The sequence below is a fragment of the Dermacentor andersoni genome, chromosome 8, assembly GCF_023375885.2.
Source record: "Dermacentor andersoni chromosome 8, qqDerAnde1_hic_scaffold, whole genome shotgun sequence".
NCBI lineage: Eukaryota > Metazoa > Arthropoda > Arachnida > Ixodida > Ixodidae > Dermacentor > Dermacentor andersoni.
The window spans coordinates 28,687,984-28,713,733 of NC_092821.1; the positions used below are offsets into that span (position 1 = coordinate 28,687,984).

At 50.4% G+C, this 25,750-nt stretch overlaps 1 long non-coding RNA gene across 1 annotated transcript in view; it reads right to left on the reverse strand.

Annotated features, from left to right (window-relative positions):
* Positions 1-25,067, reverse strand: part of LOC126526304 (uncharacterized) — a 159,643-nt gene extending 134,576 nt beyond the window's left edge. The window contains exon 1 of the long non-coding RNA XR_011896250.1: positions 24,984-25,067. This is a non-coding gene — a long non-coding RNA (uncharacterized lncRNA). The remainder of the gene's footprint in view (positions 1-24,983) is intronic.
* Between the last annotated feature and the right edge of the window lie 683 nt (positions 25,068-25,750).

A 25,750-nucleotide genomic window follows, 5' to 3' on the forward strand; every position in this document is an offset into this window, starting at 1 on the left:
CGTCGTCGTTCTCGCGGCGGCTCGTCTCTCGGGTATCTACGGATAATATCGTAATACTACCCCCCGGCGGCAAAAGCGCCGTCACGGTGCTTTTAAATATCCAAGGCACGTGGAGAGTTGTAGGGCTTGAGTCGGGTGACGTGGACAATGTCACTGGTTGTAACACCGGAGGACGTAGTGGGCGTGGCTAGAACAATTTCACAGGTGACATCGGTCACTTGGCGGAGCACGCGATATGGGCCGGTATAACAGGAAAGCAGTTGCTCACAAAGGCCAACTTTACGCGACGGTGACCAAAGCAACACGAGGGTGCCGGGCGCAGAATGGACATCACGGTGACGGAGGTCGTAGCGTCACTTCTGTTTGTCTTGAGAGACTTGTAGACGAACGCGCGCAAGTTGACGAGCATGGTCAGCACGGGCGATTACATCACGGGCATAAGCGCTAGTTGAAGATGTGGTGGACGGAAGCACGGTGTCTAGTAGTAGCGTCGGTTCGCGGCCATACCAGAGGTAAAACGGGGAAAAGCCGGCAGTTTCGAGACGGGAAGAGTTGTACGCAAAGGTAATGTAGGGTAGAGCCAGGTCCCAGTCACGGTGGCCGTCTGAAACGTATTTGGATAGCTTGTCTGTAAGGGTGCGGTTCAAACGTTCAGTGAGGCCGTTCGTTTGAGGGTGGTAGGAGGTAGTAAATTTATGCTGAATGGAGCAGGCCCGCATGATGTCGTCAATGACTTTCGCCAAAAACGTACGGCTACGGTCTGTTAGTAATTGACGCGGAGCACCATGCATCGAAATGATCTCATGCAGAAGGAAGTCCGCAACGTCAGTTGCGCAACTGGTCGGAAGAGCGCGGGTTACAGCGTAGCGGGTCGCGTAGTCCGCCGCGACTGCAACCCACTTGTTTCCTGATGTAGATTCCGGACATGGGCCGAGATGGTCTAAGCCAACACGATGGAAGGGCTCGGCAGGGATGTCGAGCGGCTGCAGGTAACCAGCGGGGGGCTGGGAAGGCTTCTTGCGTCGTTGGCAAATTTCACAAGCGGCGACGTAACATCGTACGGAACGGGCAAGGCCCGGCCAGAAAAAACGGCGACGTACACGGTCATAGGTTCGAGATATGCCGAGGTGTCCTGCCATTGGTGCGTCGTGGAGCTATTCTAGAACGTTTGAGCGGAGGTGTTTAGGTATGACAAGTAGGAACTCAGAGCCGTCTGGATGAAGGTTACAACGGTACAGAGTACCGTCGCGGAGGACGAAGAGGCGTAGAGTGGCGTCGGCCGGAGAGTGTTCAAAACGATCGATGAGTCCTCTGATGTTGGCATCACGACGTTGCTCGTCGGCGAAAAGAAGCAGCTGCGACACAGAGAATACACAAGCAGCACTGGTAATATTGGAGGAGTCAGGGTCGTCAACAAGGTAACGCGACAGGCTGTGAGCGTCTTGGTGCAGGCGGCCAGACTTGTAGACCACAGAATACGAAAATTCTTGTAGTCTCAAAGCCCATCGACCAAGCCGGCCTGTAGGATCTTTTAGGGATGAGAGCCAGCAGAGAGCATGATGGTCAGTGACTACGGAAAAAGGACGACCGTAGAGGTAAGGACGGAACTTCGCAACCGCCCAGACTACAGCAAGGCATTCTCGTTCCGTAATGGAATAGTTGCGCTCCGATGGTGTGAGGAGGCGGCTTGCATAAGCAATAACGCGATCCTGGCCAGGCTGACGCTGGGCTAAGACGGTACCTACGCCATGACCGCTGGCATCTGTACGAAATTCTGTAGGGGGCATCAGGGTCGAAGTGGGCGAGAATGGGTGGTGGGGAGAGAAGAGTGACGAGACGAGAGAAGGCGGCGGCTTCTGCAGTACCCAACGAGAATTGTACGCCTTTCTTCAAAAGATTAGTGAGGGGTCTCGCAAGTGCCGCAAAATCTTGAACAAAACGACGAAAGTACGAGCATAGCCCGACAAAACTTCGAACGTCTGCGGCTGTCTTCGGAACCGGAAAGTCTCGGACAGCGCGAGTTTTGTCGGGATCAGGCTGTACTCCGGAAGCATCAACGAGGTGGCCCAGAACAGTAATTTGGCGGTGGCCGAAACGACATTTCGACGAGTTAAGTAGCAGCTTCGCCTTTCAAAATACATCAAGTATAGCTGTTAGACGCCCAAGGTGAGTGTCGAACATGGGCGAGAAGACGATGACGTCGTCGATGTAGCAGACATGTGGACCATTTGAAACCATGGAGCAAGGAGTCCATCATACGCTCAAAGGTGGCAGGGGCGTTGCATAATCCAAACGGCATTACTTTAAATTGGTATAGGCCATCAGGTGTGATGAACGCGGTTTTTTCTCTGTCCATATCGTCAACAGCAATCTGCCAATATCCAGAACGAAGCTCGATAGAAGAGAAATAGCTGGAATTGTGGAGGCAGTCAAGGGCGTCGTCTATGCGTGGGAGCGGGTAGACGTCCTTCTAGTAATGTTGTTCAGATGGCGGTAATCTACACAGAAGCGAAACGTGCCATTCTTCTTCTTAACCAACACTACAGGTAACGCCCAGGGAGTCGAAGAAGGCTCAATGATGTTTTTGTCTAGCATTTTGTTGACTTCACTTTGAATTACTCGGCGTTCCGACGCAGAAACTCGATACGGTCGTCGGTGAATAGGAGTAGCATCGTCAGTAAGAATCCGATGCTTAACCGCGAGCGTCTGGCCTAACGGGCGATCGTTGAAGTCGTAAATATCTCTGTAGGACGATAATACTTGGTAAAGGTCTTCAGCCTGCGCAGAAGACAGGTCCGTCGCAATTATTTTCTGTATCTTGGTATAGGCGGCCGAGGCTGGTACGATGGGCCTGCTAAGCTCGCAAGAAGCAACGGTTTATAACGCTGCCATGTGATGGTCGCCGGGACAATCAACGTTGGCAAGGCAAATACCTTGCGGTAGAATTTCCTTTGCCAATCCAAAGTTAAAGATAGGTATGCGAGTGTGGTTCGCAGTAATAGTAAGTATACTGTGAGGCACGGTAACCTCATACTGTAGTGGAATGTCGGGCAGAGGAGTGACGAGGTACTCGCCATCAGGGACTGGTGGGGAAGACAAGAGTTCAATATAGGCTATTGATTTTGGCGGCAGGCGAACAAAGCCGGTGGGGCGTAGGCGGCACTGGGGTGCGTCATAAGGTTCTGCAAGAATCGGCAACTCAAGGCGAAGGGTACTGGCAGAGCAGTCAATAAGGGCAGAATGCGCGGAGAAAAAGTCGAGACCGAGAATTAGGTCGTGGGGGCAATGAGCGATCACGGTGAAGAGGACAGGGGTGTGGCGGCCGGCAATGCTGACTCGTGCCGTACACATGCTGATAATAGAGACTTTTAGCGTGTGCGCTATTCCGGCAAACCGGGGCAGTTTGGGCGGATTACCGGATGGCCGGGGACGTAAACGTGAGTGGCCAGATTGGTGGCGCCAGCTGGTGGTGCAAAGCTCAACCACCCGAACACAGAGCCAATTACTATATTCTTCTTAGCTGGGGTGTAAGTTTTCGACAGCGGCGTAATTGTGAACACAATTACGTCACTGCCGAAACTTTGCACCAGCAGCGTAGCAGAATGAAGTGGGTTACTGCAATTTTAGCTCTGCGTTTGTCTGATTGAGCTCTACAACACCAGGCGGCTGCACCGCTCCGGCCGCTCATGTTTACGCCCCCGACCATCCGGTAATCCGCCCAAACCGCCCTGGTTTGCCGGAATAGCGGATACGCTAAAAGTCTCTATTAGGCACAGTACCGCCATCCGCAACGCGGACGACGCGTGCCGACGCTGGGGTGAGGAGCTTTTTGAGTCGTCGTCGGAAGGCAGCACTCATAATAGAAAGATGTGCGCCTGTATCGATGAGTGTCGTGACAGGATAGCCGTCAACGTCAAGGAGGTTTCGGTTCGTGGGTAACGTGAGCAGAGGATTTGAGGGCAGGGTCGACAACGCAGCTTCACCTCCAGAAGCTGCAGTGCTTAGTTTTCCGGCTGGATCCGAGAGGCGATAGGCGGCGAAGAGAAGCGACGGGGTTGGGGCAAACGAGACTGATGGCGTCGAGGTGAGGGCGAGTGGCTGTAGCGAAGGTTCGGAGCAGGGGCATCAGCAACAGTGGGCTCATGGCGGGTGGCATAGAGAACAGAAGGTCCAAAAGGGCGGGAATAAATGGCGGCGTATGTCCGAGGAGGTGGTGGCCATCGGTTGCGGCAGTGACGAGCGACGTGGCCGATGCGACAGCAGTGGAAGCAGATCAGCCTGTCATCAGGGGTATGCCGTTCGGACGGGTTGCGGCGAGATATGGCAGAAAAGGACTGTCGGGGACGAAGAGGGTCGGTAGAGAACTGGGGAACGTTGGGTTGAGACGTTGTACACACGGAGTTCAGAGCCATGTTCTCAAATGCCTGTCTATCTACGGCCTGAATCATCGCAATCGTGGTTGCTGGCGGATCGGGAGGCGTCACGGCGAAAGCTGGCGGACAGGCGGGCTCAGGCTCCCGGCGAACAATACGGGTGACGTCGTCACAGGTGGTAGCCTGACGTGGTCGACCCCCTACGTCGACCCTCACATGTCGACGTAGCAGCAGTGTTAGGTAGCCGCGTGATGTGGTGTGTGATACGGCGGCTCTGAGCCTGTTCAAGGCGACGGCATTCTTTAATGACGGCGTCTATTGTCGAGACGTTGCCGAAAACAAGCAAATTGAAATTGTCGTTGGCGATACCTTTTAGGACATGAGACACTTTATCAGCTTCAGACAGCGTCGTCAGCTTTTCGGCATAGAGCCAAGACGTCGAGGATGTATGAAACGTACGGCTATGTAGATGCCTGAACACGAGACGCAAGAGCCTTTGTCGCGGCAACCTTGCGGCCAACGGGGTTGCCGAACAGTTCCCTGAGCTTTTCTTTGAAATTGTCCCAACTGGTTATCTCGTCGTCATGCGTCTGGTGCCACACGCGTGGGGTGTCGCCGAGATAAAAGATGACATTGGCGAGCATGATCGTTGGGTCCCACCTGTTATTAGCGCTGGCATGTTCATATAGCTTGATCCATTCGTCAACGTCCTGTCCCTCCAGGCCAGAGAACACACCAGGGTCGCGATGTTGGGCAACTGTGACGACGGGAGCAGTCGGACAAGCCGAAGCCGTTGCAGAAGTGGTCTCGTCACCGGGAGGCATGGTGACAAGCTCGATGTATCGACCACTCCGGAGTTCCGTGGCGAGGACGGGGATAGCTCACCTCCACTAGAATGTTACGTGTAGAAAGATACAGACGGAAGACGCTATTTACAAGCTATTTACACTGGACTGGAGCCAGAGCGCCAGGCCGACATTTTCTCGTGCCAAGGGCACAGACCCACTTCGTCGTCGTTCTCGCGGCGGCTCGTCTCTCGGGTATCTACCGATAATATCGTAATAATATTAACAACCAGCCTGCTAATCGGTGGGCAATATTCTGCGATTCGAAGGTGGCCTTACAATGTCTTCTGTCATCTCTTCGTCGCGGGTCCTGTGAACAACTCGTGTCGGAGATACGAGAAAAGCACCATCTCATGATCGCGTAAGGACAAGACGTCATGTTTCAGTGGCTGCCTGGCCATTGTGGTATTTCCGGCAATGACCTTGCTGATGAAGCTGCTAGGAAGGCACACGACGGAGCGACCCTTGTTTCTGTACCTTTATCGCGGACTGACGCAGCCCAACACTTAAGCAAGTTAGGGCACCGTGTCACATTGCAGAAGTGCCACGCACCTGAATTCACCCAACATCGATTGCATTCCCTTGATCCATCTATGCAACTGCTGCTGATACCAGGGCTTCCGCGTAACGAGGAAACAATGCTTTGCCGCTTACGCTTGGGCGTCGCATGCACCACTGCATATACGTTTTTGATTGGAATGGCTGATAGCGCCGGGTGCAATGCCTGCGGTGTCGAGGAAACTTTAGAACATCTACTTTGCTACTGCCAATTTTTCGAAAATGAAAGACATGACCTCTACACAGCTCTCAACCAATTAGATGGAAAACTGTTCACCTTGAACAAGATCTTGGGACCATGGCCTCACATATCGTAGCTACAAAAGGCCACAAAAGCGCTGCTGGGATATTTGAAAGCTGCAGGATTGAGTAAGCGTCTGTGATCCGAACTGAGTTACCGAACGATATCCCCAGTGGACTTTCTCTTCTTCTTTTATTCTTGCCGTCCCCTTTTCTCTTTCCCCAGTGTAGGGTAGCACCGGGCTCAGTCCTGGTTAACCTCCCTACCTTTCATTTATCATTTGCTCTCTGTCTCTTATTGTCATCTCAACACTGCATTACAAAGAACCATATGCACTAATTTGCATAATATAAGAATCTGCATAGTGAAAACGCTGGTACTGTAGATATAGTTCAGCCATACCAATAAAAAGCAAGAAAATTTTATGAGAGACAAGAAATATAAATTTACGAGGCTCCACGAGTGCTTAGAGAGAGAGAGAGAGACAGACAGATAATAGGAAGGCCGGGATGTTAAATAGGCAAGAGTCCGGTTGGCTACCGTAGGCTGAGGGAAGGGAGAAAGGGAATAGAAAAAAGGGAGATAGAGGGAGTTGCATCCGCTGCGTCTCCATCCTCTCTCAAGGATAGACGCTACGAGACAGCTTCGTGTTCTATCACGCACACTCTCGTTAGTGGAGTGGAATCCTGCGCATACAAGCTAAACGAGATTCCACAGACTAAACCTTTCGCTGCAACGTGGACCTCCCGCCGGACTGCACCGACATGAAACGCACTTTCTGTGCCGGTTGTGATTGGGGATTGCCTTCATAAAAGTTTATTCAGTAGTAACTGGTATGGCTAACCGCTCCACATGCGATTTCCGCGGGTGTTAGTACACTGAATACCTGCTGTGCCGCTCTCCTGAATTTGAAGCACAAAGACAATCTACTTTCAAGGCATTTTGGAAACTAAATGATGTTCCTCTGAGTCAACAGACAATACTGGAACACCGTCTCAAGCGATAATCGTCTCAGCAGGCAGTGAAGGTACGTTTGTGCTTTCTGAGAACGTCTAGCTTGTACAGGCGCTGAGAAGCCCATTAAGTATGAAGCCTTCTTTTTCGAGCCGGTGTCAGACTTTAAATAAGGGGTGTTTGAAACATCGAGAATTGATGTTTCTGTATAAAATGGAATGCAGACATTCCAGAACGACAACGTCGGAATATCGAATAGCTTATTCAAGACTTTCTTATTTCTATACAAATGCAAACACGGTTTGGGAGCAGTCTGTATGATTAAGAAAAGGATACATCTATCGATTATATGACACATAAAGGCCTATACGTATTACCATTGGTGATTGGATGGCCGGACGACTGAGGAGCTTGTAAGCGATAAGCAAATGCTTTTAGTTATCTGAAGCAGTGTGACGATGTCAATAACTAAATAAGACAACAGCGTGTCAACAAATGCACGTAGATGGTTGTGTTAATCAAACAAGAGAAATGTGATGCCAAATTGCTATACGTTGTTTGAAATTGGTGCCGTCATGGTGAGAGTGGCCAAATAATAAACACCTGATCCCATCTCTTTTGGTCAGTTTCTGACTCTGTTTTGTAGCTTGCTGAATGAAGGGAAAGTTTATTCGTGCTTTCTAAACGTCATTTGATGTAGATATGTTAACCGTTCACGTAAAGTACGTTCCTTTTCTCATTATTTCTCACCCAGGTAAAATAAACAGACATGATTAACGCCGACAGTATGAAGCAGTGCGGTATCGTGAATGGGTTGTTGATTGAACGGCTGCTGATTGAATGTGGCGTCGTGGCGATGTCCTCTCCCCTCACGCCACGCCTGGCCCGTTAGGGCGGCAGGAGGTGTTCCCTTTCGCTCCGTCTAAGTCCGCTCATGCCGTGACATCGCAGCGAATGGAAACTCCATCGAGGCGTGCTCGTGAACTGGCTTCGCAACCAATGGCCCAGCAAACTTAGGTGCCGCTTGGCTGCTACAGATGACATACGCCTGCTTTTTTGCTCAATGAGCCAACTGAGGCTTTCGCATCAAAATAAATCTTGCACCTATACTCTTTCTTCCATAGGGTGTTTGCACTTTAATGCGAAATATTCTTTAGCCCCAACACAAGGGGAGAGGGACGTCATTAGATACTCAATGAGTAATCTGCATAGACGCAATTTTCGTATTCTCTTTAGTAAAAATATTTTTCCATATGCACACCATAATTTTGGGGATGTCATTTTTGATCCTTGAATGAATTTAACTTGCAGAGCGGCTTCACCCTGTGCACATTTTTGCTTTCTAGTCTTGCGTTGTAAGTGCACTGTTGCTGCACGCCGTCTACAGTTTATTTGTGTTGAACAGAAACTGAGGCCGTGGACCATCGGGCCAGCCCATCATACCGCTTTCCAGGCCGATGACTAGCGCGTTCTCTTCCGACGTCTGCCCAACATGCACCGTCACCTTCATCTTCGTCGGTGGTGAGGCTGACCATAGCGTCACTACTGGCAAAGTCTGAGACGAACAGCGTGGTAGGAAAGTATAACTGTGGGACTTTTTATGTACTCACGTGTAGTGGCCCGACTGGTAATATTTGCGAAGTTTATATATTGTCGTTGTGAGGTTCAATTTCACTTTGTAAATGCACTTGTGGACATATGCGCCAGCACCACTTGTAAAGCTTCGTTGCTGGATCCATATTTTTTCACTAGTGTTCAAAGCCTACAAAAAAACATAGTATTTCGAGCATTATCGCACTTGCTTGAAACATGGAAGGTAATTATTCCGAAGAATGAAAGTACCCTGAAATCAATGCCATCGTCTTTATCAGTCGGAAGACTGTTTTCTATATCACTTCATTTAGCAAAAGATGGCGCATACATGTCTGTGGTATAAGGTGTGTTGATAGTCTATCCTACGTTCCTTTCAGGTAAATACTGCTGCTGAGCCATTTGTTGCATGCTAGTCGGTCAGCAGGACCGACTAGCATGCAACAGAAATCGGCGGACACTAGCCACCATCAAGTCAGTGTCATATTTACTGATTTCTGCAACGGCCGCACAGCCGCCTCGCCTAGCTAAGCCCAACGCCGAACGAGCGGCTGCAATCCCTTGGCGCGTGCTCGCGCCGCTCGAGGGTATCTGCAAGCGTAGCACGGGCGCCTGCCCACGCAGCGACGAGCTCTCGAGATGAGCGAAGTAGCAGTAGAAGCAATCAACACACCAAGAGAGCAGCTGGAAGATACAAACACAGTGCAGATGGACCCGACTGAAGTAAACAACACAGATACTGCCTGGAATTATGATGCAAGCAGCGGAAGAACTATTGAACGCGAGAGCATCTGGATTACGAGGGGCAGAAAAGGCAAGAAGGACGCAGAGCATCAAACGACACAAGAAAGCAACCCAGCCAAGCAACAAACGAATGGAAAGCCACCACCACCGCAACAGCGAAAGCCCCGAATGCCGCCTCTACCAGTCGACGACTACAAGGTCGTATGCAGCCCACAACCAGGCCTCGAGCTTGCAAAGTGGAACAATGCCGCCATTATGCACGCCATCGGAAGAGCCAGCGGTTTCTCGCAGAAAGACTTCGGCGAAAAAGTGTGTGTTCAAGTGCAAAGAATTGAGAACCTGATTATTGCAAGCACGGCCGACTGGGAAGACGCGAAGAAACTCGAAAATATCAGCACAATACAACTTAGCGGCACTTTCTTCACTGTAAAAGGCAACACGACAACCCCGGACGATGTATCCAGAGGCGTAATAAGCGGGCTCTTGCCCGGCGCAAGTGAAGAACTCAAGGCAAGTCTTCGCGCACCAGCGAGGTACACCGTCATCCACGCTCGTATGCTCGGGCAATCGTCCGCGGCCGTGATCTTTTTCCAAGGACCACACGTTCCTTATTACGTCCGCTTACAGAGTCTCGATTTTCGATGCCGACCCCACCGCAAGTCAGTGCAATACTGCAGAACTTGTGGCAACACGGGACACCGCTAGGATGTCTGCCCGAGACCATTGCCAGCCTTCTGCTCTAAATGTGGCAAAACCGATCAACTACCCGACCACGAGTGCAAACCCGCATGCAAGTTTTGTGGAGAAGGGCACGAAACCGCAAGCAAAGATTGCAAGAAAAGACTGAAACCCAACCCGCCGCCATTCAACATACGACAGCAACGCATCGACAGGCTCAAAGTGAGAGACAGTCGCTGGAGCTGAGGCGGCGAACAATTGCCCCAATTAGGAAGCTCAACCACCAGCTTGAGGGGCAGTTCCCTTACCTCGTGCGTAGGGAAACTTTTCGATCATATGATTCACAACCGGCTAACCTCGTACCTCGAAGACAACGGATATTTCCCAAACACTAGGTTCGGTTTCAGGCAGAACCTGTCAACGTAAGATGTCTTCCTTCTACTCAAGGAAGACCTCATCGACCACCTGAATACCAGAAGCAAATCATCGATTTTAGCCATAGACGTAAAGGAAGCTTTTGACAACGTCAGTCACGAAGCTATCCTCTGCAACCTCGAAGACCTGGGCTGCGGTTCTCGGACATACGACTATGTCAGGAATTTCCTCACGGGCCGCACGGCCACAGTTGGAATATACAACCTGCGCAGGGACAGCTTCCGACTACCGAGCAAAGGCACCCCGCGTAGTTCGGTCATATCGCCGTTGCTCTTCAGCGTCGCAATGATCAAACTACCCAGCCTCCTTGACGCGATACCAGACGTAAAACACGCCTTCTATGCAGATGATATCACGTTATGGACAAGGGCCTCAAACACTGGAACACAAGAAACACGCCTACAGGAAGCAGTAGATACCATCGAGAGCTACTTGCACAAATGCGGCCTCCGCTGTGCTCCCGAGAAGTCCGAACACCTCGTCCTCAAGTCAAGAACGAAAGGCAGACCACCCGGCTACGATGTACCCAATCCTAACGTCACCCTCAATGGAACGCCCATTCCAAAAGCGGAAACCCTACGAGTTCTAGGGCTATACATACACAAAGACGAGTCCGGGGCGGCCACCCTCCCGCGACTACAGCGAACGCTATCACAGCTCAGGCATCTCGTCAGGAGAGTTGCAAGCTACAGAAGCGGACTTAAAGAACAAGACAAGCTAAGCGTGATGCAAGCACTCCTCACCAGTCGAATAACATACGGCACGCCCTACCTCGCGCAGAAGAATGTAGAGGTAGAAAAAATTAACATTCAAATACGGAAAGCCATCAAAATCACCCTGGGCCTACCATCTACGGCTTCGACTACGAGACCTCTCAAGATGGGCGTACACAACACCTGGCAAGAGCTAGCTGAGGCTCACAGAGCCAGTCAATTAGAACAACTGAAGCTCACGCCCACCGAAAGATCAGTGCTACAACGGCTGAGCTGCGGTGAAACCTTTATAGCCACCACGGACCGAAAAGAAAGAATTCCTTCAAACCTCCGCGAATCCTTGTGCATAGCCCCAATTCCACGCAACATGCACCCCACGTACCATAAGGAAAGAACACAAGCCCGAGTGGATGCTCTACGGCGAAGACACAGGCACGATCCGGACGCCAGATACACCGACGCAGCCAAATACCCGCAAAGAAACGCTTACGCCCTGAGCGTCGTAGATTCTCCGGGCAGAGAGCCAGCGTCTGCCACAGTCCGTGCACAAAACCCCGCGACTGCAGGAGAGACGGCGATTGCCCTAGCAATTACCACGTGCATAGACGCAGCTGTCATCTTCTCCGATTCTCAAGCAGCCGTCAGGAACTACGCTAAGGGTCGCGTGTCGACAGAAGCACTGAAGCTATTGAAGCACCGCAGTACACCGATCCCCTACACCTGCGTGACATGGGTTCCTGGGCACGAGGGGCTGGAGGGGAATGAAGCGGCACATGCCGCGGCCTGAGGCCACACCTGCCGGGCCAACCCTTCCTACTCTCGAGACGCCCGGTCTGCGTCAGCGGAGGCAGAGAACGTACCCATCACGTACTCAGGGATCCTTCAACATCACAGGCTGGAATGCAGGGTGTACCCACCACCTCACCCAAAGCTCAACAAAGAAGAAAGCAGTACACTCAGAAGACTGCAAAGTAATACTTATATCCACGTAATCATCATGCATAGGCTGTACCCAACGCTACAAGGATACCACTGCCCGATGTGCGGCGTACCGGACACCTTAGCGCACCTGATCCTCGAATGTCCATGGCATCTAGACAAAGACGCATTGCCTTCACCGATAGGCTGTTGCAACGCCAGATAAAGCGAAGACCTCATAGAAATGTGGGAGGCCAAGCTCGTCTCCGAGGACCTGGAACAACAACGACGTCTCGTCGCCAGGGCCAAGGAAGCAGCGAAGGCCAGAGGGTTCCTGGAATGAGGAGACCTCCCACCGAGAGTAGAACCGGGGCTTACCCCGGAATACTGTTTCCAAAATAACAGTTTATTCCTCCTCCTTCTCACTTGTAGCTGCAAGCCTTGCAATATTCGAGGAATTCATATATTTTTGCGGAGAGGCTCAAATTCACCCTGTAAATGCACTTGTGGACACAAGTGCCAGCACCACTTGTAAAGCTTCATTGCTGAGTCCACATTTTTTTTACTAGTGTTTAGAGCCTTCAAAAGAATGTAGTATTTCGTACAATATATCGCTTTCTTGAAATATGGAAGGCAATTATTCCGAGGAACGAGAGTACGCAGAAATCAATGTCATCATCTTTATCAGTCGGAAGGCTGTTTCCTGTATTACTGTGTTTATCCAAAGACGGCGCATATTTACGGGCGTTATTAAAGTGTGTTAGGGAAGCAAGCGATGAAAAAAATGAGCTCCTGCGCCATTTTATGGTGTCCGCAGCTTCCGCCCAAACATGAAGAGTTGATTCTATGTACCTTTCAGGTAATTACTGCTGCACAGCCACCTGTAGCATGCTAGTCGTTTAGCAGGACATAATGATTTATAAATATTGGAGAACGCACGTGCAACTACCAGGTGTAGGCCAGTGGCACTTCAGTCATTCGTAAGGTTCAGTTTGGCGTGAAAGAAGTACATATAGGGTGTAAAGAGATTGAACAGACGTACCATGACAATCAGACGGGTTTCTAAGGAACAGTTCGAAGGTATAGGGGTCCGGCACACAAACACCCTCATATGTATGGTCAACATGGGTCCATACTTCACCAGAGTAGACCAATTAAATTGCCGAAATGGCCCACATAAAATGCACTTTTGAGGGCGTACTGCACATGAATAGGGCAGAATATGGTTAATACGGAAACCGCAGCCACTTTTAAACACGTGCTTGTTATGGCCTCACTGCCGTAATTGTCTCAATTCTCCACCGATGGCTGGCATTGGTCTACGCCGCGGGAATCATTAGGGGCTTTAAAAGAACGTTATAAACAATATAGGTTACCTCCATACCGCGACGCACAGATGCAATAGCAGGCACAATGCGCTTAAACAAGTGTTACGCGTATTTGAAGTCATTTTGACTTCAAGGTTTTACATCTGTCACTCCTGCATTGCAACCTCAAAGCACCTCATTTTGAGCGTGCTAACGCTGCCAGATTATCCAGATGGCTGACAGGCAATAATTGTCTGACGCCACGCTGTGCAGCATATCCATAAATGCTGCTGTTTCACTCGGATACAAAGCAGGCACATGACGCGACATTAAAAATGACAATGGTATCCCTGCAGGATTTTCGCGCGACACAAATGATAACAAGGAAACATGAACACGCGAAGAAAAACGAAAAAAAAAAATTCTCAGTGCCATTACACTTTGTGAAGAAGGGTGACCAGCGATACTGTGTATCTGGGCCCCTTAATGTCGAACTGCACCTCGTCCGCAGTCCGCACCTCGTCCGCCGCGGGTCGGCCCGGCATTGCACTATGTTCGGGATCGGCCACGTATGGGCAGTCGTTAACGTCAGCTTGACCTCCGCCACCAGTCGGCCCGGCATTGCACTATCTTCCGGATCGGCCCACGTATGGGGAGTCCTTAACGCCTGCTTCACCTCCGCCGTGGGTCGGCCCGGCATTGCACTATCTTCGGGATCGGCTACGCATGGGCAGTCCTTAACGCCTGCTTCACCTCCGCCGCGGGTCGGCCCGGCATTGCACTATGTTCGGGATCGGCCACGTATGGGCAGTCTTTAACGTCAGCTTCACCTCCGCCGCCAGTCGGCCCGGCATTGCACTATCTTCCGGATCGGCCCACGTATGGGGAGTCCTTTTCGCCTGCTTCACCTCCGCCGTGGGTCGGCCCGGCATTGCACTATCTTCGGGATCGGCTACGTATGGGCAGTCCTTAACGTCAGCTTCACCTCCGCCGCCAGTCGTTTTGGCCTTGCACTAGCTTCCGGATAGGCCCACGTTTGGGGAGTCCTTAACGCCTGCTTCACCTCCGCCGCGGGTCGGCCCGGCATTGCACTATGGTCGGGATCGGCCACGTATGGGCAGTCTTTAACGTCATCTTCACCTCCACCGCCAGTCGGCCCGGCATTGAACTATCTTCCGGATCGGCCCACGTATGGGGAGTCCTTAACGCCTGCTTCACCTCCGCCGTTGGTCGGCCCGGCATTGCACTATCTTCGGGATCGGCCCACGTATCGGGAGTGCTTAGCGGCTGCTTCAATTCTGCCGCGGGTCGGCTCGGCATTTCACTATCTCCTCCTTCGGCCCACGTATGGGGAGTTTTTTGCTTACCACAACGACACGAAAATTTCCTTGGACGGTAGAGGTATACAGCTTCGCTGTAAAAAGACCTGTTCTTACTTATCACACGTCAACAATACGTTTTTCGTACCATGTTCGGAAACCAGACGTATCAGTTTTATCAGCGCCGAAGACCCAATTGCGTTTTTTGTCCGAGTGGCGGGATGGGCACCCCTAGGCTACTGCGGCTACGTCAGAGCAGTTTCGTCTGAAATCGTTTGCAGTAAGCATACTGCATGTCACAGAAATAGAGCCTCAGCAGTGCTGCCACGACAAGCTCGTTGCCAGCCAGATTCTTTCGGGCAGTGGGATGCCATCAGCTTTTGGTGAATTGCTATGAAGCCGCAAATAAGTGGCAGTGTTGCGAGCACTCATCTCATACCACATTATGCTTGGCATGGATGTTCTAATTGGTCTGCTAGATTCGCCTGTAATTTTTATTACGGTAGCAATTATATGGACATTACATGCGAATTTTCGTCATCGTCGTCGCCGTTGTCGTCAGTGTCGCCATCGGCGTTGCCATGCGGTTGTGCATATATTTAAGTATATGTATGGTATATGTCATGCAATGCTATATGACATGCTGTATATGTGGGTTATATAGCCACACTATTCTATCACTATAGTGCCTCATACCTGTTTTTAGATCCTTTATCAAACTATTTCTCGCAATTGTGAGCGTGTGGGCCCAAAAACCAATGGGATGAAATATAGCAGTCAGGGCGCATGGCTTTTCTTTTAAATTTTGTGAGACTACCAAATAATGAAGTGTAACAACGTCTCAAGGCTCAAACTGAAAGTGAGGTAATTTTATTGGCGTGGTTCTTTCTTGGCTGCGCTGTCTTCGGGATGTGCCCAAGAAACAGGCTTTAAGCTGTACTATCTCCGGGATCGGCCCAAGAAATGTTTCAAGCATACCCGATACAAAAGCTTGATGGTAAGTCGCTATCAAAAGTTTACCTTTATGAAATTACCGCAAATGAAATCGTCCGTCGACAGGATTCGAACAGAATACCCCTATCTCTACAGCTCAATCCTCAACCAATAGGCCATGGGCGCATGCCTTAGCAAACAGAATAGAACATCCTCAAGAATTATGCACGCGCAAGCCAAGGCGTTGAAAATGTTTGCGCATTTTATGAAGACTCGAGGAAGTGGCCCGTCAGCTCTCCCTTGTGGCATCTGTTCCCGAGACCCCTACCACATTGGACAACCCGCTGCGTCGTGTCATTCAGACGCAACTCGCTGAGGCACTGCCATCCCCTGCGGCACCAGCGCACGTCACAGCGCCTCTCACTTACGCTCAAGCCGTGACCCGCTAATATGCGCGACCGCCGCCAGCGCTAAGCAGCCCAGTCACCAGCTTCTACTCGCCTCCACGTCCCATACACCCGGTTCACGTACCAGCGTACCCACCTTCCGAACCTTCTCACAACCCATGGCGTACTCCGGACAAATGCCCCATCTGCTACGCCTGCGGTATCGCTGGGCATGTTGCGCGCCACTGTCGCCGCCGTTTAGGGTATTTTCGTCACGTCACGCCCCGCTTTGAATACACACCTCAACGACCAGAACGCCATGTTGACGCTGACGCTTCGGACTCTTATTCACGTCAAGCCATGTTCAAGTAACGTCGGGCGCCTTCACCTCGCGCCGCTCCATTTCCCCCCTCCTTCGGCAGTGCAATTCTCTGCAGAGGGAAAACTAACAGCCGCAGTTCCTGAGGCAAGAACTGCGCTATCGCCGAAAATTTTAAGGCCTCATACTTTGCCCCCTAATAAAATCACAGTGTTTATAGATGGTGTCGCGACCAAAGCTCTTGTCGACACAGGAGCTCCCGTTTCTTTGATAAGTGAACTACTGTGCCACAAACAAAAAAGTGACGATACCGGTTCTTGACCTGTCATTACGGACGGCGAGTTCGCAGCGCGTTAAGCCTTCGGCCGCGTGCGCCGCTCGTGTTTTGATTGAAGACGTGCCGTATATCGTCGAATTTGTCTTACTCTTGCGTGCGACGCATGGTGTTATCATAGGCTGGGACTTCCTTTCATGCTGTAGTCTTCATGCTGTAGACTTCCTTTCATCATGCTGTAGTCGACTGCGCTCGTGCACAACTGGCCCTGCATCCGTTCAATACGATCATCGCAGACCCTACGTGTCCGCCTCCTAAAGTAGTTGTAACTGCCGACGTCGTCATTTCTGTGTTCTCGGCCGCTTTAGTGTCTGTCCGTTCTGGCTTAATCACTGATTCAAGTGCTTCTTTTACGCCTTCTGAAGATTGTTCCAGTCTCCGAAACCACGTACTTCCGTTTTCCGTCGTCCAACTTGCTGATTGCGGCGCAGTTTACGCATGCAATACTTTTTTCTGTCCTTCAACTTTATTACACGGCGAATGCCCCGGCCATCTGAACACTTTTCATGCAATTGTCCCATCCCAGGCATCTTCTGATGTGACACTACTGCCTCTTGATGCAGTCACTTCTGCCACCGCACCCGCCAAAGGTGACCAAGACATCCTATCGCGCAGCATAGATAACGCCCTCACCCAAGCCCAGCGCAGCCAAGTCATTCAACTACTTGAACATTTTCGTGTGTCTTTTGACCTCGACCAGCCTTCCTTGAGGCACACGTCTTCGGTTGCTCACCGTATTGACACTGGTGACCAAGCTCCACTTCGCCAGCGTCCCTACCGGGTATCACCGACCGAACGCCACATTATCAGCGACCACGTCGACGATATGCTGAAACATGGCGTGATTCAAGAATCCCACAGTCCCTGTGCTTCTACGGTCGAGTTGGTGCGTAAAAAGTTGGGTCGATCAGAGAGAGAGAGAGAGAGAGGAAAGGCAGGGAAGTCAACCAGAGAAAAAGATCCGGTTTGCTACCCTACGCTGGGGAGAGAGGGGAGGGGAGGTAAAGTGGTAACAAAGTAGAGGTAAGGAAAGAAAGGAGCATAGACACACAATCACAATCGGTCACTGTCACCGCATACTCTCACCGCACAGCACAGTAACACTTGCAGCACTATCAACATCTGTTCAGGCTACGGCCGCTTGTCCAGTTCTGTCGCCCTCAAAAACCGCAACAGTGCCCTCGTCGCCCCTCTGCTGCGATGGCTTGTGATGGTGGCATTTTAAAATAAGTTCCTCTGTGAGAGGTCTTCGGTCAAAGCGCGCTATCGCGATTGCGAGTGATTGTCTCTGTAAATTATAGCGAGGACAGTCACAAAGAAGGTGTTGAAGAGTCTCCTCGTTACCGCAGTCCTCACACGAGGCGTCGTCGGCCCACCCAATTCGGTAAGCGAAAGACTTGGTGAAAGCCACCCCTAGCCATATTGGACAAAGCAGGGTAGCTTCGCGACGGCAGAGTCCAGCTTGAATGCAAAGGCGTAGAGAGGAGTCAAGATTGTGGAGTCGGTTGTGTTGAAAGCTTTCTGCGTTCCACAACGAGAACGTGATGTCACGGCTGAGCATTCGAAGTTTTCTAGCGGCATCTGTCCTTTATAACGGTATCAGGGTTTGCGTTGATTACAGCCGACTGAACAAGAATATACGCAAGGATGCCTATCTCCTACCGCCTTCAAGGAGCCGAATATTTCTCGTCGGTGGATGTGAGCTCCGGCTACTGGCAATGCCTATGGCTGAATCCGACCACCCAAAAACGGCTTTTGTCACTCCTGATGGTTTATATGAATTTAATGTGATGCCTTCCGGCCTTTGCAACGCGCCTGCAACTTTCGATAGGATGATGGGCTCTATTCTCAGAGGATTCAAATGGCAGACTGGTCCGTGCTACATAGACGATATAGTAGTATTTTCTGCAGATTTTTGCTCTCACATCTCTCGCCTTGAACAAGTTCTCGAGTGTCTCACTGCTGCAGGGTTGCAGCTAAACTTGAAAAAAATGTCATTTTGGCGCCCGTAAACTTGCGATCTTAGGCCACGCAGTCTCGAAAGAAGGCAACTTACCGGATCCTGCGAAGCTTCGTGCGGTTGCCGATTACCCCAAGCCCTGCACTCTAAAGGAGCTCCGTAGCTTCATCGGCTTATGCTCGTACTTCCGGTGTTTCATCCGCAGTTTCGCCTCCATTATCGCGCCCTTGACGCAGCTTCTTGCCGGCAGCACTGAAATTTCAACTTGCATGCCGAGTGTGATGAGTCATTTACAACGCTTCGCCTACTCCTAACATCGCCTCCAATAATGCCTCGCTTTGATCCTAGCGCACCGACTGAAACCCACACGGACGCCTGTGGTATCGGACTTAGTGCCGTACTCGCCCAACGCAAGCGTGGATTTGACGAGTATGTTGTGGCATATGCCAGCTATACACTAACAAAGGCAGAGTCAAATTACTCCGTAACGGAAATGGAATGCTTGGCCATTGTTTGGGCAATCAGTAAATTTCGTACTTAGCTTTACGGTCGTCAGTTTGACGTTGTCATCGACCCCCATGCACTGTATTGGTTTTCATCGTTGAAAGATCCCATTGGACACCTCGCTCGCTGGGCTTTACGCCTTCAAGAATGTGATATTCCTGTCATTTAATGCTCGGGCAGAAAACTCTTAGACGTTGACGCCCTCTCCCGTTCGCCCCTACCTTCTGAACCTGTCTGCTCAACAACTTCCGCCTGCGATTCATCATCCCTTACCATCACCGACATACCAGCGGAATAGTGCAAAGATCCCTGTATCCCTTCGCTGCTTGACCATATATTTCGAGCTTCACCTGACTCACTCTCACGCACCCTCGCCTTCAAGCTCCACACTTTTCCTTTCGCGATCGCTTGTTGTACCGTCGCACTTAACCGATGGCCGCAGGTGGCTCCTTGTAATTCCTCGACATCTGCGCTCAGACATTTGCAGCGTTTTCCACTATGACCCCCAATGTGGCCACGCTAGCAGACACAGAAAGTACTCCCGTCTTCGCCTATGGTACTACTGGTGCGGCATGTATCGCTACGTTCACCAGTATGTTCGGACATGCCGTACGTGTCAGCGCCGCAAAACACCTCCTCACAGCACCGCCGGTCCTCTACAGCCATTGCCTTGCCCTACCCAACCGTTCGACTGCGTTGGAGTCGATCTTCTCGGTCCCCTTCCAAACCCTCCTGACGGCAACCATTGGGTCATTGTCGCCGTTGACCACCTCTCCCGGCATGCTGAAACATCGGCACTGCCAACCACTACCGCGAAAGACGTTGCTTACTTCCTTCTTCATGACGTCATTCTGCGACACCACGTGAATTACTAAGCGACCGGTGCCGCGTGTTTCTCTCAAACGTCATCGAAGCCCTCTTAAAGGAATGTCAGATTGTACATCGCACCGCATCAGCCTACCATCCTCAGACTAACGGCATGACGGAACGTTTCAACCGTACCCTTGCCGACATGCTGGCGATGTACGTGTCCGACGATCACACGAATTGGCACCGGGTACTTCCATTCATAACCTACGCTTATAACTCTGCCACCAAAGCAACCACTGGTTTCTCACCTTTCTTTTTTCTCTATGGATGTGAACCATCGTAGTGCATAGACAGAATCCTGCCGTACCGACCTGACGTTCCTGAAGCGAAACCTGTTTCTGAAGCGGCTGCTTATGCAGAAGAATGCCGTCAACTGGCGCGTTCGTTTACCACGCAAGACCAAAGTCGTCAAAAATCTCGCCATGACGCCTGTGCATCTACTGCCCTCTATTCCCCCGAAACGCTGGTTTGGCTAGGGGTTGCATCCACCACTCTCGGCCTTTCTACCAAGCTCTTGTCCAAACACCACGGTCCTTACAACTTCTAGAGCAAACGTCGCCCGTCAACTATGTCATCGAGCCGGTCGAGCCTGCTCCCGACAATAGTTTCCCAGGGCGCGAAACAGTTCATGTCCTGCACCTTAAACCATGCTACGACCCACCTGTGCTGTATTCTGCCTAGGTCGCCAGGTTGGCTCCTTTCTACCCGGGGAGTGTTGTACCGGAGCACTTCGGCGCCAGTTCTGTGCCAGCACAGAGGAAGAAGTTGACGTTCGTGTGTGTCTCACTCTCCGTTTTTTTGGTCTGTAGCAGCCTTGTGTTAGTGGTCCTTTTCCAGACGCCGTGCCCGCGTTGCTGAGACAAACACGCCTGTTACACTACCATCAACGAGTAACGACAATTCTAGCAGGTCAAAAGCCGACGGGTCTTGCACCCATTCGCCAGACTTCGCAATACTGCCGCAACTTCGACGTGTGAAGATCAACCCACGCAACAGCATGCATAGCCATCAAAGGACGTGGGGCGAATCGTTCGACGTGAATTGGAAGCGATGGCACCCTCAGCTTTCGGTTCAGGTAGCCCTGATGCTACACCTTTTTCTGTTCCCCTCGTACAAGCTATCATTTGCAGGGAACTTGAAAACGTTGCTTTACATTCTGTCTGTGCTGTCGCCAACCCCGGCTACAACGAACGCCCTTCTACTATTTTCGCTCCACCCCTACGCTTCTCTACGCGTTATCGCAACCTGAATGAGTGGAGAACTGCGGACGACCAGCCAATATGTTCACCTGTCGCCGCATTGGTCATGTCGCCCGATACTGTCACAACTCGTGGCCCTCAACACCTCGTACGCCGACCAACCTGAGCCATTTTGATGGAAATGCCTGCAATGTTTCGCCCACCGCACAGTCTAACAGCGCCGACAACTCTGCTATGAACACGTGGTACAGTTACTCACCATCGCCGCGCGGATAGCAACGTCGTTCACCGGATACACGTCGCCGATCTTCCCGTTTGCCGCAGCCACGTCGCCTTTCGTCCCTGAGACTTTTGGCCGCACCCTTTCGGAAAACTAAGAAATGCAGCCCTCAGTGGTGGGGCTGCATTGATTACTACTGCAGCAAATCCTGTGTATGCGTCCACAAAGAGAAGTGTAATTGGCGTTAAAATAGACGGCGTACCGGTACACGCACTCGTCGATACTAGAGCCCACCTGTCTGTGATGAGTGCTAGCCTACGTAGATGTTTAAAAAAGGTCCTCACTACAGCAGCTTGACAAGTGATTCGTGTGGCCGACGGCGGCGTGCTGGTTTTTCTTGGAATGTGTACTGCGTGTTTAAGTATAGCCGGCCGCCCTACTCCTGTTCTTTTTGCTCTGATCGACAACTGCCCTCACGACGTTATCCTTGGATTGGACTTTTTATCCAATTATTCTGCTCTCATCGACTGCGCAAGCGGTGTTCTTCAGTTAGAACTGCCTCGACTCGCCCATGATCCAAGCACCGCCCACCGCACTTGTGCTCCCTTCACGAGGTCCGTCTGTCACCCGAGGCAGTTACTTACGTCACCTTGACCGCCTAGCCACAGGTTCCTGACGGTGAATATGCGCTTTGCCACATCGTCGACGTGCTTTTGAACTGGAACGTAGCTGTTCCGCATACGCTGGTGATGGTTACTAATAACGACGTCGCTCTACGGCTTCTGAATTCCAGCCTGTGCCCTCAAGTGCTTCCGGCCGGCATGTTCTTGGCCAACGTTTCTAGTAGTTCCGAATTTGACACTGAGAGTCTCAAGACCGACAGTGGTTTATTAGCGCCAATGGCAGCTCACAGCTCTGGTTCCTTAATGGATGACTTCTCGAAAATGATTGCACGTGACCTCACCTCTGCACAGTCCACGGACGTGCGTATCCCGCTCGAATCGTACAGTGACATCTTACAGTGACATCCTACAGTGACAAGCTTCGCTTTGATCGACTGCCACAGTGCGTAGGGCCTGTAATTTTATTTATAGCATTTAACGTGCAATATGTCTATAAATAAGTTCGAAGTTTCTAAACAAGGGCGTGACGATTTGCAGAGGACAGACAGCATCCTTGATATTGCGCTTGTATCTCTATATAACTAGCAGCGTTGAATAGCAACCTTCTACAAGTGGTCAATAATCGGTCTATGATCATAACTTGCCAAGTGATCAGCCGTAAACGAGCAGTAACCGTCGGTAAGTGGGCAAAGAACGCTTCACTTTAAAAAGCGGCGGCAGCCGTTTCGAACGTTTCCAGTATCGCCGAAATACTGCATTCTTTCTGATCATGATATAGAAATGATTTACGTTCCTCGTCCACAGACCCTCGCAGACCTCACCGAGAGCTCCAAAGCCTTCACTTACGTTAGAACCATCATCAGTAAAGTTAATGAACCCAGTTAAGCAATGCACACTGAATAATTCATGTCAAAGTAATGTACAAATGTGTCAATTTATAATGTAACATAATTTGCGCAATCATCTCAACACTTCGTTCTATTAAAAAATTTACTCTTCAAAACACTGTACCATTCCTGCTGCACACCCCTTTTATAGAAACAGATTCTTCCTGTGTCAGCAAGCGTAACACGAACGCATTGCTTGACACTGGATCACTCTGGTTCACTATTCACCGGTCTCCCGGGGATTCCCGGACGACTTGTCAAGACACTTGCAAAGAGCTGGATGGCACTGTAAGAAGCGCTGGTTTCAATGCTATGAAGCTGAAGCACACTGGCAGGTGCAGGAAACGCGCTTTTTCTGGCTGTAGTCCACTGACACCTACTGGAAGCAGCGCTGGCTGCTTCTGTGCCGCGCTGGTTTTCCTACGCAAGGAGTAAGTGCCACTGAATAACAAAGACAGATTTAATCCTATAGCGAAGCTGGATGTGGCGAAGCTTCCATGCATATTTCGTGTTTTTTCGTGAACAATAAAAGGGTGAAAGCAGGCGCATCCCGGAGACAGTGAAATACCGGGCCGACCCGCGGTGGAGGTGAATCAGGCTTCAAGCACTCCGCCATTATTATTATTATTATTATTATTATTATTATTATTATTATTATTATTATTATTATTATTATTATTATTATTATTATTATCATTAATATTATTATTATTAAATAATAATAAATCAAACAAATACATTTAGATGCGCTGCTTGAAGTGGATGGGTGTACTGAAATCGTTATGAGCAGCAGTGGACTCGCAAGCAGGAGGCGTTGCCATATACACAAAAGGCAACATCTATGTACAACCATACACCTCCTCTACGCGCGATCGGCGCTTCTTGGCTTGGGAATCAACGAGTATCGCGAGGAAAAATCACTCAAGAGTCGATCTTTGCGAACGTGATCACCAATAAATGATTTTGTTTTTGTGCCCGCAGAAGGAGTGGTGTGCACCGACGCGACGGCTTGTAAGCATACGCACTAGTGCTGACGCCGAAGGCGACCGGCCACACTCACCGTTGCTTCGTTCACTCAGGTGTGTGATGACACAGACCTCCCGATTGGTGCACGTTATTGAACAAAGGTGACATATTTCCTTGGTGCATCGCATATGTATTTTGACAACTTCCCAGGACTTTGCGGATCCTTCGATAGAGCTGCATGAGAGCACCATACCTGACGTGGCGGCTTTACTGGCATAAGGCACTTCCAGCAGGCAGCAGTACAATAGGTGGGTACTCGTGCATCTGCCATCTGCATTCCTCTAATGACGCTATAGCGAACAACGATATTCTGAGCCCATTGATGAGCGTTAGGAATAAGAAATGGCCATCAAAATCAGGAGTAACAGTGATTGCGGCGTCTCGGGTATGGCAGCCCATTCTAGGTTTTTTGTTAGAAGTTAAAATACTAATCGTGAAAGTAAATCGGCTCTGTAGGACTTGACAGCGTTCCATCCGATACCGACACATTTTTCTGCCTGACAGAGGCTTCAGTTTTTGTTGAGCGCGGAAAGCGCATCTACTATGTCTGCTGACGTGGTAAGTTATTCGCAACTAACCACATTCTGGCGTATTGTTTAACGCGCATGCGTTGCTATCCAGCTCTTCCAATCGGCGGCGTTTGTCTGAGGCCGCGAAGCAAGCGAAAGAAATTAATGCGTGGCGTAGCGGTAGGTACACTGGGCTTCAGGTTTGTCACTAAGGCGTTCGCGTAGTAAGTGTGCCATTTTTTTATTTTGTTATAGCACTGCAGGGCTTTTTTCTCACTCTATATTTAATATGTAAAGTACGGTAGGAAGAAATCTCGTCTTTCTTACAGTTTTCTCTATAGCTGTTTTTGGCATCAGTACCCAGCACCTCGCAGAATGCCGCGCCACTCCAGCGCTCCAGTAACCAACACGACACCGAGTCCACAATCTGAGATGGCAATGGATACTGGGACCCAATCACATTTAGTTTTGTAATAAAGACACCAGCACTTTGCATACACACTATAACTGCGGTCGCCGTTTCGCTCCAGAAAATTACCACGATTCGAGAGAACTCTTCACCCAAGCAGACAACAATGTTTTCCATCAGTTCACGCTCAAATAACTTTCTGGCTGATAAAATTCTTCGTATTTCTAAAGCCCGCGTATGCGTAAAGCAATAACGATGAATAAAAAAAGGAAATTTGGAGCACGTACGAGAGCATTGTTTAAAAGAAAGGAGCAGGCACAATGATGGCAAATATCGGTGACTGCTCGGCCTAGCTTTTTGCAGCTGTCTGCTATGGGGCTTCGCGGATAACAAATGTGGGGTGTGTGCAACCCTGAAGCGAACTGCGCAGCAGATGGCATGAAAGCGGTAAAGTGCTTCCCGTGCTTCTGCACACTATTTCTCCAGTCTCGCCGCTCATCGCACTTGTAAGGCGTTGACAATTCGTGCCGTCGACGTTAGTGCAATATGTTTTCAGAAAATTGGAAGGCTGCATGTTGTACCCACAAAGAAGGTTAGAGAAGTTAAAGACGGTACATTTGAGCTCGCGTGGTACGTGAACAAGAGTGGAGGAAATCCGCCGTGCGATGGCAAGGAAACTATGTGCAGTCTTAGTGATAATGGGTAAATGGAAACGGTGGTAAAGAAAATTCTTTGTCGTCGCACTTCTTTTTAAAGTCTCGGAAAGCATCTGTGGATGACTATCGATGTTAATGCGACTATCAGTGAATCTATGTAAAGGCACACAGTATCGCCACCACGTGTCATGCTTATGACGTCGGGTTTCTCTCTAACGCTTCTTTATGGACACGCTGCCT